This window comes from Neofelis nebulosa, chromosome 9 (genome assembly GCF_028018385.1).
Source record: "Neofelis nebulosa isolate mNeoNeb1 chromosome 9, mNeoNeb1.pri, whole genome shotgun sequence".
Lineage (NCBI taxonomy): Eukaryota > Metazoa > Chordata > Mammalia > Carnivora > Felidae > Neofelis > Neofelis nebulosa.
The window spans coordinates 32,528,654-32,546,348 of NC_080790.1; the positions used below are offsets into that span (position 1 = coordinate 32,528,654).

General features: G+C 40.5%; 1 long non-coding RNA gene and 1 pseudogene across 1 annotated transcript in view; one reads left to right on the plus strand and one right to left on the minus strand.

The window, feature by feature from the left end:
- The window catches only part of LOC131484663 (uncharacterized), a 35,602-nt gene extending 33,847 nt beyond the window's left edge, over nt 1-1,755 (plus strand). Inside the window, exon 3 of the long non-coding RNA XR_009248376.1 lies at nt 1,528-1,755. This is a non-coding gene — a long non-coding RNA (uncharacterized LOC131484663). The remainder of the gene's footprint in view (nt 1-1,527) is intronic.
- A 1,013-nt stretch (nt 1,756-2,768) lies between these two features.
- Nucleotides 2,769-4,614, minus strand: LOC131486295 (large ribosomal subunit protein uL1m-like; annotated as a pseudogene).
- Between the last annotated feature and the right edge of the window lie 13,081 nt (nt 4,615-17,695).

Sequence of the window (17,695 nt, forward strand, 5' to 3'; positions counted from 1 at the left end):
CACAGCCTTTGCACTGGTTTTACCCTCTCTCTTTTTTTTTATACATTCTTGTGTCTTCAGTAATCTCTAAAATGATTCCCTACCTTCTTCACACTAGGATGTCCCCCCCAACCCAGGTCCTTTTTTTTTTTTTTTTTAAGTTTATTTATTTTTGAGAGAGAAAGGTAGCACAAGAGAGAGGAGACAGGATCCCAAGCAGGCTCCTCACTGTCAGCACAGAGCCTGATGTGGGGCTCGAGCTCATGAACCAGGAGATCATGACCTGAGCCGAAGTCAAGAGTCAGATGCTTCACTCTCTGAGCCACCCAGGCACTCCTTTCCCCCTAGGTTCTATAGCTATAAATTTGCAGGTTGTACATTCACTTAATGTCCTGCTGTCCCATCAAATTTCCTTCCCTTTTTTGGATTAACAGGTACAAGCTTCCAGTTATGGGATAAATAAGTCATGGAGATGAAAGGTATAGCATAGGGAATATCGGCAACAATATGATAGATGGTGACTGCACTTATCATGATGAGCACTGAGTAATATATATAATTATTGAATCAGTATGTTGTATACCTGAAACTAATATAACATTGTATGTTATTACACTTCAATAAAAAAATTCTAAAATTAAAAAGAAATTTCTTCCCCTTTGAACCTTCCAAATTCCATCATAGATACTATCTTTCTCTTAGTTTCTAAGGCTCAAATTCATTCCCTTGATTCCTCCTATTTTCTCCAGAGACAGTTAATTACACATTCTATTGATCCTCTTTCCTTGAATTTTCTCTTTTTTGCCATTGCCCTGTTCATGCATCTGCTGTGATCCCTTATCATTCCTCTTTTAGGTCATTTCAGTGGTTTCCTAATGAAGTAGGAGAGTTAAATGTGGCAATGTTTTGATGAGTTTGTGTCAAAATTTATCATTTTAGATGCCCCCACCAAAAAAAGACTTAACATAAATATTCGTAGCTTCATTCCCTCTCCTACCCCAAAGGAGGAACAATCCTCTACTGAATGGACAAAAATTCAAGATGGATGTATTGTGCTGATCTGAGTAATGGCTTCAGTTTAGAAAAGCTAAAATGTTATATTAGAGAGAGCAAGAAGCTATCAAAAGAAAAGAATTCATTCAAGCTGAGACTCACGTATGGATAGGAATTACTGTGGCAACCCAGGGAAGAGAGGCTTGTGTTTCACATAGAGGGGGAAACGCAAGCAAAACACAAGTGAAGCAACAGGTGCCTGTGAGTGTGTGTATGTGTGTGTGCGGCAGGGTCTACAAAGAGTCACTGTGAGCCAGGGACAGGGGAGATCTAGAGCTGGACAGAAAAGCTTTTTACCCCGAGTTAAGGACTATCATTTGGGGTGTCAGGAAGCATTGGAAGTGGGGATGGGGCCACAGGGCCACATGTATAGCCAGATTTCTAGTTTGAATGGTGTCTTCTCATCAAGCAGGACTCAAGAGATTGGGGGGGGGGATGGGTATCTGTTGGGAGTTCTGATGGAATTGTGATGCCTGCTCTCCTCTGCTTCTTTAGGGCTGCTTGGGACCTGCAGAATTGCTGAACAGGGGAGTCACTGTGGGCGAAGGGGTGCAGGTAACCCCTCAGAAACAGGTGCCTGGGATAGTCAAGATGTGTTTTCCCAGTGGGGAGGGTGAATCAAGGTTGATGCCAAAGGAGCTGGCACCATGCTGGGAAGATGACTGCATGGGTTATCCTATCCTATCCTATCCTATCTAAAAAAAGGGGCTTCATGAATAAACAAGAGAGCAAGAGTCAAGTTGACCCCTCAGCCCCTCATTTCACTGCCCTCCACCCTACGTGTGATACCCTTGTTGGCTCTTCAGGGCCCATCTGGAGTGCCAGCTTCTCTCTGAAGCTTTTCGTCTAGCCACTGCTGGCAGGTATCTCTTTTTAGGACCTCTATAACTTGTGGTTTACAAGCATTTTATCGCTTTGTATTCCCCTTGATGGGTAATATCTCTGAAGACTGGCTTACTTTACACTTCCTCCATCACCCAGACTCTGCTCTGTATACTGTCTGTACTGAAGAAATGATAACTGAACTGAACCCTCACTTCCACAGAAAAGTACATGCTACAGGATTTAATAAATATGAACCTTAAATAATAAAATATTTCAAGGAATTTGAATATTTCAAAATTCCATCCATACAAAGCTCGAATAATTCATGTAAATATTTGAAGAAAAGAACAAAAACTTACCTAGTTTAAGTTTCTTTAAGACACTGTTTCTTTTTTTTTTTTCAGACAGAGAACATTTTATTTTCTTACTTTTGAAAGTGTTACAAGATTTTCCAGCCTTAAAATTCATTTTTAAACATGCTGATCAAGAAATAACAAGACACCAGGGCACCTGGGTGGCTCAGTCAGTAAAGGGTCTGACTCTTGATTTTGGCTCAGGTCATGATCTCACCATCGTGAGATCAAGTCCCTCATTGGACTCTGTCCTGGGCATGGAGCCTGCTTAAGATTTTCTCTCTTCCTCTCCCTCTGACCCTCCCCTGCTTGGGTGCATTCTCTCTCTCTCTCTCTCTCTCTCTAAAAAAAAAAAAAAAAGAAAGAAAGAAAGAAAGAAAGAAAGAAAAAAGAAAAGAAAAAAGTAAAGAAAAGAAAAAAAGAAAGGAAGAAAGAAAAGAAATAACAAGACACTAAATTAATAGTTTTATAAATTTTTCTGTTGCTTCTTAATCCACTGACTGAAAATTTCACAGTGCAACACTTCTAGGCAGTTTCATTGTTGCTTTTTTGGGCTCCTGCTACTTTTGGCAACAATGGCTCATTCCTTAGTAACAAACTTCAGGGAAAGCACATGCCACAAAGGGTCCCTGATTCAGCCGTCCAGTGCCTACACTGGTAACAGAACAACTACTTGTAGATCAGCAGCTATCTGGTCACTTGACATCTAGTGTAGCTATTTTGGTCTCAAAAACTTCTCCCTTTCTTCATCTACCTTAATTTCGTGTCCAGATTTAAATAATTCAAGAACTTTTGGGACGTCACAGGCAATGGAATTCCAAGTAAGCTTTGTAAGTCTTTTCTCCTCCCCTCCGCCCCCCAGTTTCTTCTTTAATGGATTGAGCTTGGGCATTATTTCCAGCACAGCTACATAAAAGCCTGATTGAATTTCATCACGCAAAATCTTCTGCATCAGATTGGTTCCTCCTCAAACAGCAGCTCCATTTTCTTCTGCTATTTTAATCTCTGATGCATTTCCTGTAAACACGGCAACTTTATTGATTTCTGAAACAAATGAGTATGTGGAGAACCAAGACCACTGGCCAATGGCTCCACATTTTTCTTCTTCCCCTTGTCCAGTGTCAAGTCAAGATAAACACTTCGCTTTTGATTCATAAAGTCCAGAATTTAACATTTCTTAAGTTAGCAATTAGCTGTTTGTTCCTCGTATAGCTGCCTCGGATATAAGTGTTTTAAGTAGACCTCATCCTCAGGCCCACCTTCCATAAAGGGGTATGACTTTATTTTCTATCTCATCTGTTTTCTCATCTGATGCTTTTTCTGGGCACCTGTTCTGTTTACCTTGCAGGAGTTGTAGCAGCAGCAAAATGTCTGTTGGGCACTTGAACGTGGACAGAACAAGGATAAACAGGTGTCTGATAAGGCGTCTTGGAAAGACTATGCCTTTGATGACGTACGGAAGCTCTGTCATGGCTATCACCATGTTGACCGTTCTGGACTGTGTTCAATACACTGTTCTTTATTCTGGTCCATAAACAGAGATCACGTGCTTGGGAGAAAGTTCAGCTCAAGAAGCTTTGAAATGCAGATTAGATTAATTACACCAGAATTATATTTGAAAATTGAAAAGAAGCATTTTCCAAAAGGCAAATTCCAAATATATGCCTTTTCAAAGGAAGTGTCATTTGGAAAGAAACTGAATCACACCATGAAATCTGTGGCATTTCTTTCAGTTTCCACTCTCTTCTCTACTAGTGGTGGGCTCATGTGATATGTAAAAATGTGCTTAATCAAATTTAGCTTGACTTCTCAAGTTAAGAAAATGTATATGAAGTATTGCTGAGATAAGAAGAGGCACATTCTTTTTTTAGCACACATATTTCCTATGCTGCTGCATTTGCTTTATCCCCTTATTTGAAAATTTGGCTTTACTTGTAAAATCTATGAATTTCTATTTGTTTAGAACAGGGCTAGAATAGCCTGGGATCCTATGGAACTGAATGGTATTTTAGAGTGCTGATTCTCATTTTCTCTTCGATAAAGATCCCAACACGTTATTTGTATTTATCTTACAGCACACACACTGGGGATTACCCACCTGGGAAAGGGACTCAAAATCTGGTGCAAGCCTTCTGTTTGCTAAGCTATGTGATGTTGAGCAAGTCACTTAATCTCTGAGGTAAAACGAAGGGCTCTTGCCTAAAACTCTGTAATTCTGTAGCTTAAGTATAATCAACTCAAAACTTGATTTCTCTGAAAATTAAAAAAAAATGTTAGTGGCCATAAATGCATACCACTGAACCCTGAGTTTGTTTTTGAAATCACATAAGACAGGGAGGGAGGTTGAGAGGTCCCTTCCTTTATATAGATTGTACATGGGCTATGTTTGCCTGAAGTAGCACATGCCAAGTATTAGGGATCTACAGCTGCTACCAGAATTAGAGGAGATGTGGAGATAAGGATAAGGAAAATGTTTAACTGGAAAAAAAAATCAACATAGAAATGAAAACAGAATCTAATCTTATTGCAAATAACTTGCAGGACTGAAAATGATTACTCTGTCACACACTTCTGCATTAATAAGCACTATGCAAAAGGATCAGTTACAACGCGGTAATTTACCAAGATTAAAAAGAGTCTCATTTTTAAGAGCTCATTTTAAGGGTTGTTGATTTTTAAATCAATTTGTTTATTGCTTCTTAGTTTGTCGTTCGTTCTGAGAAGCTTTCTCTCAGGAAAAGAAATTTTACGTAGGAAATATATGTGATCACCTTTGTGAGGTGTTAAACTTGGAAGAAAATTTAACTTTTGTAAGAAAAATCACACTACATGCGGAAATAGACATTCAAAGAACCACATATTAGATGTAGATTAGATATAGTGTGTAAAGATGATTTTTATAATGTTTTTTTTTTAATTTTTTAAAATGTTTTTATTTATTTTTGAGACAGAGAGAGGCAGAACACGAGCAGGGGAGGGGCAGAGAGAGAGGGAGACACAGAATCTGAAGCAGGTCCCAGGCTTTGAGCTGTCAGCACAGAGCCCAACGCGGGGCTCGAACTCACGGACTGTGAGATCATGACCTGAGCCGAAGCCGGACGCTTAACCGACTGAGCCACCCAGGTGCCCCTATAATGGTTTTTAAATTCAACTTTAAGATACAGATTTTTTGTTGTTGTTGTTGTTGTTGTTTTTGTTTTTGTTTTTGTTTTTTTACTGAGAGAAATGAGAACAATGTATTTGCTTCGGGATTTGATCATATGTGTTTATTCCTATGTGTACATCTACATATGAATGCCTGTGTGTATATAATTATATGCTATATATTATACATATATAGTATACATATACCTATAAATGTTGGCATTCTATTATACGTATATAGTATACACATACCTATACGTGTTGGCATTCTTGTCTATTCCATAGAAAGAAAGTGGTGCTATATTGAAAAATGTCTAGCATTCAGTTAACTCTGAAAAAATTGCATTGTTCCTTGGCTTTTTTTTTTTTTTTTGTTCCTTCCTGTTGGCCTAGTGGCAATGATTCATTATAATGTAATGTAATACATATGGTTTCCAGTTTCACATGATGAATATAAATAGGTACATAAGAAATCTGAAACACTCTTCTTGTTTAAAAAATGTAAACGTTCAACAGAAGCTTATTCATCAGAGAATTTGATGTTACTAAATAGTAAGTGCTTTGGTTTCAGTAATACCAACACTCCAATAGACTTGATCTTCAGTGAAGAAATGTGACTGAATTGTACTTTTTAGTAATTATTGTATAGCTTATATGTCAAAAGAAAGAAAGAAACCCTTTTTTCTTTTAAATTTTTTTTTTTCAACGTTTTTTATTTATTTTTGGGACAGAGAGAGACAGAGCATGAACGGGGGAGGGGCAGAGAGAGAGGGAGACACAGAATCGGAAACAGGCTCCAGGCTCCGAGCCATCAGCCCAGAGCCTGACGCGGGGCTCGAACTCATGGACCACGAGATCGTGACCTGGCTGAAGTCGGACGCTTAACCGACTGCGCCACCCAGGCGCCCCAAGAAACCCTTTTTAACTAGTTCATTGTCTCTTTCTGCAATTAGGTCACTTTTATTATAGGTGCTGAGATGTGTTTTCTTAATATTAGGCTTATGTGATGCAGGCACTCATTTTACAGCAGGAAAAACAAAGTCCCCAGCGATTAACTTTAGAGGGGAAAAGAATAAACAGAAATACAAACACAAAAGAACAAATATTTTTGAGTTAACAGCCCCCTAGTGAGAATGGCAGAATTAGGTTAATAAACATTTCAGTGAAAGAAGGTCTTAACAAAGTTTAATCTACTAATCTAATGATTATTAATGGAAATTAGTGGAATTCAAGAGTGAAGAAATTTCTACAATTGTAACATGAGAGAATGCATAGCATTTTGTTACAGAAGCTGGTATTGTTTTTGAAATGAAGAGTTAACAATCAAGCAGTAAATTAGGAAACTAAGAATTACATGGTAAAGAGAATCCAATATGCTGTAGGTAGAAAATTTGTTCGATTTTATTTCCCTAAGCCACCTCAAGAACCACCTACCAATAAAGTTATATCTTTGGGCTCAACTTTCATTATCTGAATATTATTCCTGGGGCAGGTAATCATGTCCACTCGGGGCAGGCAATGCTTGCATCAGAAATCAATCCACTTCTAAAAATTTTTTTAATGTTTTTTTTTTTTTTTAATTTATTTTTGAGAGAGAGAGAGACAGAGTGTGAGTGGGGGAAGGGCAGAGAGAGAAGGAGACACAGAATCCGAAGCAGGCTCCAGGCTCTGAGCTGTCAGTGCAGAACCTGATACAGGGTTGAACTCATGAACCGCGAGATCATGCCCTGAGCCAAAGTCCGCTGCTTAACCAACTAAGCCACTCAGTTGCCCCAGTAATCAATCCACTTATAAATGTTGTATTTGATTTCATGTGATCTGTATTGTTCTATTGAAATGTGTTGTTTTTTTCAACAAGCTGATGTTCCAATAATATAATTAAAAAAAAAAAAACCAACCAACAGCACAGTCTTGTAGTTCTGACTGAACTTGGCCAATTTTCACAACTATGAAAGATAAACCATGAAGGGCCTACATTAATAATGGTTCTCCTCCCCAAAGGGTTAAGGGGCTCTGACGTTTCTAAATAGATTTAGTTCACAGGTATTCTAGAGATTCTCTTGCTTTTGCTTGGCTCATTTCCTTCTTGATAAGATTCTATATCCTTTTTCTTCCTCTTTACTCTGTTACTTAGCACAGTTTCAAAATATGGTGTAGCCCTCTAGAGCCACTGTTCTCAGCAAGTGACTCATCATGAGATAACTGAAGATTTGGGGGCATATGTGTTACTTTTGTTCCTGTTAATTCTTTGCTTTCTACCCCACTGTGGATATAATAAACTTCCATATTTGGCATCAGATTTTTTTTTTTTTTTTTTGCTATCATTCTGGCATTGAAACATCAGCCTGTCTCATTTTCTTTGAACCAAGATTAACTCACAATGCAGTCTTCGAACAGCAAGTAGTGTATTTACTTATTGTTCTCGACCCTTGGTTTAGTGATGAGGAGTCTTCGAAGAAAATGAACCTCTTTTACTCTTTTAAGAATGGTACAATAGACGGAATGTTTGTGTCCCCCAAATTCATCCTTTGAAACGTAACTCCCAATGTGATAGTATTTGGAAGTAGGGCCTTTGGGAGGTAATTAGGTCATGAAAGTGGAGCCATCCTGACTGGAATTAGTGCTCTCATAAAAGGGACCCCAGAGAGTTCTCTTGTCCCTTCCCCCATGTGAGAACACAGCCAGAAAACTGCCATCTGTGAACCAGAAGTGGGCTCTCACGAGACACCAAATCTACTAGTGCCTTGATCTTGGACGTCCCAACTTCCAGAGCTGTGAGAAAGAAATTCCTGTTGTTTATAATCACCCAGTCTATGGTACCCTGTTACAGCAGTTCGAATGGACTGAGACATATGGCCGTCTTGTCTGGGCGTCTCTAGGGTGTAGTGAAGCAGGCCAATATTGATTCCCTTCTTTTCCCTCCTACCCACCACCCCCATTCCCTCACCTGGCAGAGAGGGATCTCTGCAGCTTGGATACCCTACACGGATGGGTACCTACACCACCTAATGCCAAATCTTGCTCCCTCACCCCAATCCCTTCACGTCCTAAAGCTGGTATTTGCCCACTCCCCAAAAGTTCTGTGTGATTCCGTCTATATTACAATGCTGGTTAGGAGTCCTAATGGAGGGTAATTTGTGAACCTTGATGGATTTAGAATCCTTTCCTAGTATTCAGTCAGGCCTCACTGACCACCTCACTGAAGCAGGGACATGGGACAACATGGGAAGTGGTGACCCTGCCAAGGTGGAACCAGGGATCTCTCCGCCGGGAGATTTGACAGAAATGGATCTCTGCCCAGTCATGTCTTTGATGCCTTTCCTCATAATTCTTATTTGCTTTCATAACTACTGTGTTCCACCTTCATTTCAGATGAGGGAATTGAAGCCCGAATAAATGCTAAGCAACTTAAGGGCAGGACTCACAGAGCAAATTAGAGACACAACCGGGATTTTAATCCTTATCTGTTTACACGTTTTCCTAACAATTCCCATTGCTGCCTTCTGTGTAAATACCTGGCTAACCCAGGAAGCGGAAGATTGTGGCAGATTCCGGTCTTCTAATGCCATAGATTTACTTCATATTAATGGTATTAATCATCTGATTATTGTCAAATCGATTTACGTCTGGTGAGATCAGCAACTCCTGAAATTCAGTGCATTTATCGAGCACCTACTGTGTGCAGTGCAGTATATTAGGTTCTGTTTGGGAATCTAAAAGAAAAAGATACGGCCCCTGACATATAGTATCTTATACTCTGGTTAGGAAACCAAATGCACAGAAAATGATATTAAAAAAAAAATGTATATGACAGCATATTTTTTTCATCTCATCAGTAAGAAGAAACTGTTTTCCTTTTTTTTTTTTAACGTTTGTTTGTTTTGAGAGAGAGCAAGAGCACGAATGGGGAAGGGGCAGAGAGAGAGAGAGAGAGAGAGAAGAGAGGGAGGGAGAGAATCCTGAGCAGGCTCTGTCCTGTTAGTGCAGAAGCCCAGGCAGGGGGTTCAAACTCACGAACTGTGAGATCATGACCTGGGCCCAAATCAAAAGTCCTTTTTAATGGTCTTGCCTTTTCACAGCATTCAACCAGAAACAGGTTTCTTAACCATTCTTCATATAACGTCAGACACTGATAGAGCACTTAATATGTGCCTGACAGTATTTTACGCGCTCTGCGTGTGTCCACTCACCGAACCCTCACTATGCCCTATGAGATGGGCACTGTCATTAGCCCCATTTCACAGTTGAGAAAACCAAAGGCACCAAGTTAATTAATTTATAAATATCACATAGTAAGTAGTAGAGCCTGGATTCAAACCCAGTCTGGCTGCCGAGTCCTAGCCGTGGTAAGCCCCATTCCTGTTCCAACAGTTTACAAACTCATTGCCTTCTTCTGGACATGCTTTAAGTTTTCAACATTTCCCCCCCCTTAAAATGTGGAGCCCACCTTGAAAATAGTGTGCCAGTGATGTGACTGACCAAAGATGTGATTGTTCCAGATCATCATGATACTGATTCACCATTTTATTAGCCACACTGCCAACTTTGTGCATGATGTAAATTTGATAATTAGAGTCAGTACTCAAGGATTGGCTGTAGCATCCCAAGGCAGCTGTGGTTTTGGCTGTTCTTTGTTTTTTGTGTTTTTGCAAGGATCAGCTGAGGTTAACAGCTCCAGCTGACCACTGAGGCAGCAAAGAAACAGCTTCAAGACACATTGTTCATTGCATAGCCTGAGGGGAGAGCTCAGGCTGGAAGGGCTGAGCTGGGGAGGGGTGAAGGGTGACAGAGGACACTGTGTGGATGAGAAGGTTGGTGGCTGGTCAGGGCAGAAAGCAAAGTGGAGAGGCTGAAGCCAACTGGAGTCTTATAAATGAGCCAAGTCTGGATCAAGGAAAACAGAGATTCATTCATTCATTCATTCATTCATTATTAATCGACAGCCTACTATGTTCCAGACACCATGGTACATACAACGATGAATAAGACAGACCTGGTCGCTGCTCTCAGGGAATTCTAATTCCTATGGGGAGACTGACAAGACAAAACCAAACGAAACCAGACAAGAAGGTGGACAAACAAATCAGTGCAGGCTGTAATGAATGTCCTGAAGGAAAACAAGGGCCAGAGATGATGAAACTGAGGAGTACCCGACCCTTAGGTAGGGAAGCCAGAGAAGGTCTTCCAGCTGAGGCCTAAAATCAGAGAAGGGAGGCATGGGGAGAGGGCATTCTAGGCAAGAACCAGCCGTGCAAAGAGCCCAAAGGTGGGGATGGAAGAGAGGCTGGCAAGATCTTGGAGACCCATAACCATCCATTGGGAACGAGTCAAATTGACATAAGGATTAACACTGAGAATAACCGATATGAAACAAAATTAATTGGCTTTGACAGCCTGGTCAGTTCTCATCTGGAGTATCGTGTTGAATTCTTGACATATCAAGGCTCACAGGGGATTGGCTGCTACAGCCTCTGAAATTGGGAAGTAGTTTTAGGCAAGGCCCAGTACTTTCTGTTTGGCCTTTTTTTGGATATAAAGACCCATCTCTGAGTTGCGTAAGTCTCACTGAAGTCTCAACAGGTCTTCCAGAGAAACCTTTATCCAGGTTATTGTGGTAAGGGGCAAGGCCAGAAACAAAGTGTGGGATAGTATTGGTATGGAGAAGTCAAGGCACACTGGCTATCCTCTGACCTCTTAATCTGGCAGACCCATCACAAAGGAGAGGGCTGGCCTGGATGCCTCTTTGGGTGAACCGACAGTGGCTCCTAGTGATCAACATATCTTCCAGGGCTCCCCAGTGACCTTGTAGGTGACTTTTGGAGTTTTCTAGAGACGAAAATACGGTTGACCGATCTACAGTTTCCAGAATCTGTCCTTTTCTACCTTTTCGAGAACAAGAACATTTGTCACCCCCCAGGCCCTCCTCAGTTGTCACCTGGATTACTATCCTGGTGTCTTACAACTGGTCCCCCCTGACTTGTCTCTCACACCTACAGTCTATCATCCACAGAGCTTTCAGGAAGATTTAGCTGAAATTCGCATTGTATCTTATCTCTGTCCTTGGCTTAAAGTGGTTCTTCATTACTGTTAAAAATCTAAACTCCTTTGGTTGACATTCAATGTCTTTCATGATCTAACCTTTGCCTAAATGGCCACTGTCACCTCCTGCCATATCTCTCTTCTCTAAGTTATAGCCATACCATGGTACTTGCTCTTTCCTGAAATAACCATGTTCTCATATCGCTGCTCTGCCTTCTCATATGGGGTTCCTACTTGCTTCTTCCTTCAATTAATTCCTATTTATCCTTTAGAATTGAGTTTAAACCTGGTCTCCTTTAGGAAGTCTTCCTTGATTTCCCTAGTCAGGATTAAGTGCTTTATCTGAGTTTGTAACACATTGTACGTGCCTGTGTTACAATATTTAGCGTCTAATTCTTTTTCTGTCTTCCCTACAAAAACTTTGAGCTTCTTGAGGGCTGGGACTGTATCCTTTAGTGTGTAACCATGCCCGAAACACAACAGCTCCCGAAAGATTTATGGAGTGGCTGCATCTGAGCTTTCCACTCTCTGGCTTTATTGTAGTTTTCCATGATCTCTTGCAGATGCCAAAGAGCTCGTGTTAATTTCCACAGCGCATATACCGTCCATCTCTCTTTTGGGGAGGAAGGAATGCTCTGCTTAAGCTCAGGTCCAGAGACATACTTCTACCTTACTTATCAGCCTTGTGGAAATCGCTAATGAGAATTTTTTATTGCCTGTGGTTAACTCTAAGGGCTCATGTCTTGCTATGATTTAGGATACCAAATTACAGACTTTTAGATCTGAAAAGGACTGTAGAGTCATCAGATTGAATATTTCACTTTACAAACAATGACACGAAGGTTTAGAGAGAGGTTAGGTGAACACTCTAAAATCACCCTACTAGTTGTATGTAGTTGGTAGCAGAATTAGCCCTAGGAGTTAGGTCTCCCTCCCCCCAGCTCTGGGTTCTTTTCCCTGAATATGGCCTCTCTTCAAATCTTTATCCTATTTTTTTTAATGTTTATTTATTTTTGAGAGAGAGAAAGAGAGAGAGAGAGAGAGAGAGAGAGAGAGAGAGAGAGAGAGGCAGAGAGAGAGGGAGACACAGAATCCGAAGCAAGCCCAGGCTCTGAGCTGTCAGCACAGAGCCCAACACGGGCTTGAACTCACAAACTGTGAGATCATGACCTGAGCTGAAGTCAGTCGCTTAACTGACTAAGCCACCTAGGCGCCCCAAATCTTTATCCTACTTTGATGGCAGAGACCCAGCTACGAATTTGGTCTATTCAAACTGAGGTTTTAATTTTGCCTCGGAACTAATAATTTGGTTATTAACAAGTGAGTTAATAGTATGCTTTTTCTTTTAAAAAATATATATATTTTTACATTTTATTTATTTTTGATAGAGACAGAGCACATGTGGAGGACGGGCATTGAGAGACGGAGACACAGAATCCGAAGCAGGCTCCACGCTCAGAGCTGTCAGCACAGAGATCGACGCGGGGCTTGAATTCACAAACCAGGAGATCATGACCTGAGCTGAAGTCAGACGCTTAACTGACTGAGACACCCAGGCGCCCCAATATTATGCTATTTCATTTGGAGGCCTGCTAAACTCTGAACCTCTTCCTTAAAAGTCCTGAGGCGACTTAAGAAAGAAAAGAAGAGGGGTGCCTGGGTGGCTCAGTTGGTTAAGCGTCCGACTCTTGATTTTGGCTCAGGTCATGATCTCACTGGTTCGTGGAATCAAGCCCCACATCAGGCTCAGTGCTGATAGCTCAGGATTCTGCGTCTTCCTCTCTCTTTGCCTCTCCCCTGTTTGTGCTCTGTCTCTCTCTCAAAAAAAAAAATAAATAAAAACATTAAAAAAAATAAAGAATGCTCTGGATGGGATGTGGGAAAGTTACAAGTAAATATTATCACCCATAGAAGCAAATAAATTTATTAAAACTAAAAAATTATATGTGCATGTTTGCTAATTTTTTACTTTAAAATTTTTGTTTCACTATTTATTAGATTTGGTTAGTAACACCGTGGACTAATATTATAAAGATTAGCAATATTTTTGGGGGGAGGGGGAGGGGGACAGAGGGAGAGAGAGAGAGAGAGAGAGAGAATATCTTGAGTAGCCTGCACGCTCAGTGTGGATGCTGATGCGGGTTCAATTCCACAATCCTGTGATCAAAACTGTGGAGAAATCAAGAGTTGGATGCTCAACCAATGGAGCCACCCAGGCGCCCCAGCAATCGTTTATTTTATTATAGAATATTTCAAACATGCAAAAAAGTATGGAGAATAATATAACAACAAATCATGTATCTACTACCCAGTTCAATCATGTAACAAAATTTTGCCATATTTGCTCTGGATCTCGCTCTCTTCCTCATTCTCTCTCTCCCTCCTTTATTCTTTTCTTCCTCTCTTTCACCCCTCCAAAGTAAAATCTTACACATGTAGTTAAAGTCCCTGTAACCAAACTGTCCCATTCTTCTCCTGCCATCCAGAGTTAACACGTATCCTGAATTGTGAGGTGGTGTTTTTGGTTTTGTTTTGTTTTTAAGCAGATTCCATGTCCAACATGGGACCTGAACTCATGACCCTGAAATCTAAGTCTCATGCTCTACTGACTGAGCCAGCCAGACATCCCTGACTTTTGAGTTTAATTTTTGTGTGCTTTTTTTTTTTTAATACTTACACTCTATATGTATCCATAAACAATAATGGTTTTTGGCCTCTTTTCCATATTTATTAAATGACATATTTTCTACTTCTCAAGTTTTCACTCGACACGTATTAATACACATGTTGTAGTTCACTGTTATATGGTATTCCATTGTATAAAAGGGGCACATTTTATCCACTCTGTTACTGACACATCTTTAAATTGTTTCCATTATTTTTCTCTGATGAACGATGCAGGAATAAACATACTTGTACCTGTCTCCTTGTGAGAATTGTATGGAGCAGCACTAGATTGGGTCATAAGTATAGAGATGAATTTTCATTTGATAGGAAAACAATCTGATTAGTTACTTAAAAGAACAAAATGAAGTTAAGGGCTGCGGGAAACAGAATGTCGGGAATGGGAAAGAAAACAGTATGGAATGGTAGGTGACTGAGATACGGAATCCTATGCTTTTTTTTTTTTTTAAAGTAATTCATCTTTTGACAAAAAAAGTAGACTGAGCATATGAGTAAATGGAACAACCACCAAAAACCACAGATTTTCATCTACATTTAAGACGTTGCCTTTTTTCTTTTCTTTTTTTAAGTAACCTCTACACCCAATGTGGGGCTCGAACTCACAACCTGGAGATCAAGAGTTGCATACTCCATCCACTGAGGCTGCCAGACGCCCCTAAGACACTACCTTTTGTGTCACTGCTTTCATGAACTTTCTTAGAATTTTCCTTTTTTGGTTCTTTCTTTTCTGTGAAAATTGACTACTTCCTCTTTGGGTCTCCATTCTACCTGCCTCTATTGTGCAATGTGCTGCACGTTACGTTTGCTGTGGTTTGTTTACATATCTGTCTTACTAGGCTGGGTGTTGTTTGAGGGCGGAATTTGTGACTTTATTTGTGTCCTCAAGGTGTGGTGCACAGTAGGTAGTTAACACAGTCCCAGGAATGAACAAAAGTTCCAAGATCTTGTTGACTTACAATATGGAAAAGGTTTTATCTTTTTGGTTTCAGTTGGAGATTCAACTGGAAGTTTCATATAAATTCTGATAAAAATGGCTAACAAGGCAGAGAAATCACTTAAAATTCGACTGGAGACACTTGCAGTGTATGATGAGTAGGTTTCAGTATACAGCTAATTTTAGGAAAACTTTAATTTTTCAAATTGCCAAGAAATCACCTGTATAATAGTTCTCTAGTTTCATTTAGGGATTTAATTCCTTATCGACAATTAAGATTTTCAAAACCCTTTATTCTTATAATCTGGAACACTGGGATTTTTGTCTTGTAAGGATTGCTGATCAAAAGTAACAGTTCTTGGGGAGCCTGGGTGGCTCAGTTGGTTGAACGTCTGACTTCGGCTCAGGTCATGATCTCGCGGTTCGTGAGTTCGAGTCCCGTGTCGGGCTCTGTGCTGACAGCTTAGAGCCTGGAGCCCGCTTCAGATTCTGTCTCCCTCTCTCTCTGCCCCTCCCCAGCTCACACTCTGCCTCTCTTTCTCTCCCTCAAGATAAATAAAAATTTTTAAAAAAATGAAAAGAGGTGTGCCTGGGTGGCTCAGTCGGTTGAGCGTCTGGCTTCGGCTCAGGTCATGATCTTACGGTTTGTGAGTTCAAGCCCCGCGTCGGGCTCTGTGCTGACAGCTCAGAGCCTGGAGCCTGCTTCCAATTCTGTGTCTCCCTCTCCCTCTGCTCCTACCCAGCTCGTGCTCTGTCTCTCTCTCTCAAAAATAAATAAACATTAAAAAAAAATGAAAAAAACATGAAAAGAAACAGCTCTTCTCGGATACCTGGGTGGTCAGTTGGTTAAGGTCTGACTCTGGGTTTTGCCTCAGGTCGTGATCTCACAGTTCGTGAGTTTGAGCCCTGCATCAGGCTTTGTGCCGTCACTGGGGAGTCTGCTTGGGATTCTCTCTCTCTCCCTCTCTCTCTCTGGCCCTCCCGCACTTGTACCCTCTCTTTCTCTCTCAAAATAGATAACTTAAAAAAAAACAACAACAGAAATAGTTCTTCTAAAATGCTTAGCACAGTGTTTGTCAAACAGTAGGTAACAGAATAAACATTAGCTTTACTATTATTAGCTGTTTTCATGCTTAGATTCCTCTCATTTATACCGTGCGCTTCTTGGTATGTATTTGTTTGTCCGTCTATACGTTTGGAGTAGTGCACAGTAAAGCTTCCAGCTCAGAAAAAGGAAGGCATCTAAAAATTCAGACCTTACAATTAAGCACATAATGGGAAATTCTTGAATATTTTGTGAATTAGGTATGAAAACCATAAGGGGCTTGTAAATTATAAATATATTTCTCAAATATATTTTTCAATTTTTCAAATTGTAGAAAAGTCACCAGAATATGAGACAAATGCTTACTCCCATCATAGAAAACGCTTATGATGGATAATAAATCACAGGCACGAAAGAAGACGGTAGTTAGTTTCATTCCCCCAAAACACCTTTTCAATGGTAAATTTGAGGCAGCTGTGCTTTGCCAAACGCTCGACCGGCGAGGGCCACCAGAACTAGGATGTGTTTACATTTTGACTCATGGAGACTGTCAGGCTTTAATCACAGGGAAACAAGTAATCTTACTCAGACTTCACTGTTTAATCTCCCATTCACTTGCTTCCCAAGTTTGCTTCAGTCTGTGGGAAGGTTCCTCCTTGATTACAACATGCAGTCCTGATTTCTGGAATTTATCTTCATTTGCCATTTTGAGGTGGCTATGACAATCCCATAATAAGCTCCTTATTTCCCCAAACTATATGTATAAGCCTCATTGAGCTGGATTCATCTTAAATACATTTTGAAATCACGTCAGCACTTTCGGATCAGCAAGTTACTTCTTAATAAATTACTGCCTTACTATTAGATGCTATTTTAAATACATGAAAGAGAGCAGTTTCCAAATGTGTGCAACCACATTCACAGGGAATAGTAAACCAGAGCATTCCATTAACCGAAGGTCTCATATTTTTATTATGCTGTCACTGGATATTTCAACAACTAGCTGTAAACGAGTTATATTTGTGCAAAAGGAATTTTCTAAATCCCGTTGTCCCTATTTCAGAATACAGTTCTGGGGTGCCTGGCTGGCACAGGTGGTGGAGGATGTGACTCTCGATCTTGGGGTCGTGAGTTTGAGGCCCATGTTGGAGGTACAGTTTACTTCAAAACATTTTTTAGGGGCGCCTGGGTGGCTCAGTCGGTTAAGTGTCTGACTTCAGCTCAGGTCACGATCTCGCGGTCCGTGAGTTCGAGCCCCGCGTCGGGCTCTGGGCTGATGGCTCAGAGCCTGGAGCCTGCTTCCGATTCTGTGTCTCCCTCTCTCTCTGCCCCTCCCCTGTTCATGCTCTGTCTCTCTCTGTCTCAAAAATAAATAAAACGTTAAAAAAATTAAAAAAAAACAAAACATTTTTTAAAAAGTAAAAATAATGTATTAAAAAATATATAGTCCTAGTTCCAGGGCAAAAGGGGAGATGGAATGGCCATGTCTCCATCGCTGAAACAAATTAGAAGCTTGCAGCAATAAACTGAACCAATGGGCAGAAGGGAAGGCCAGCCTCTGAGCCCCCGGCATTGCTTTCGTTCTTGAACTGATTAGATAATTTACTCAGCTTTGTCTAGTCGTTAGAAAGTCAATTC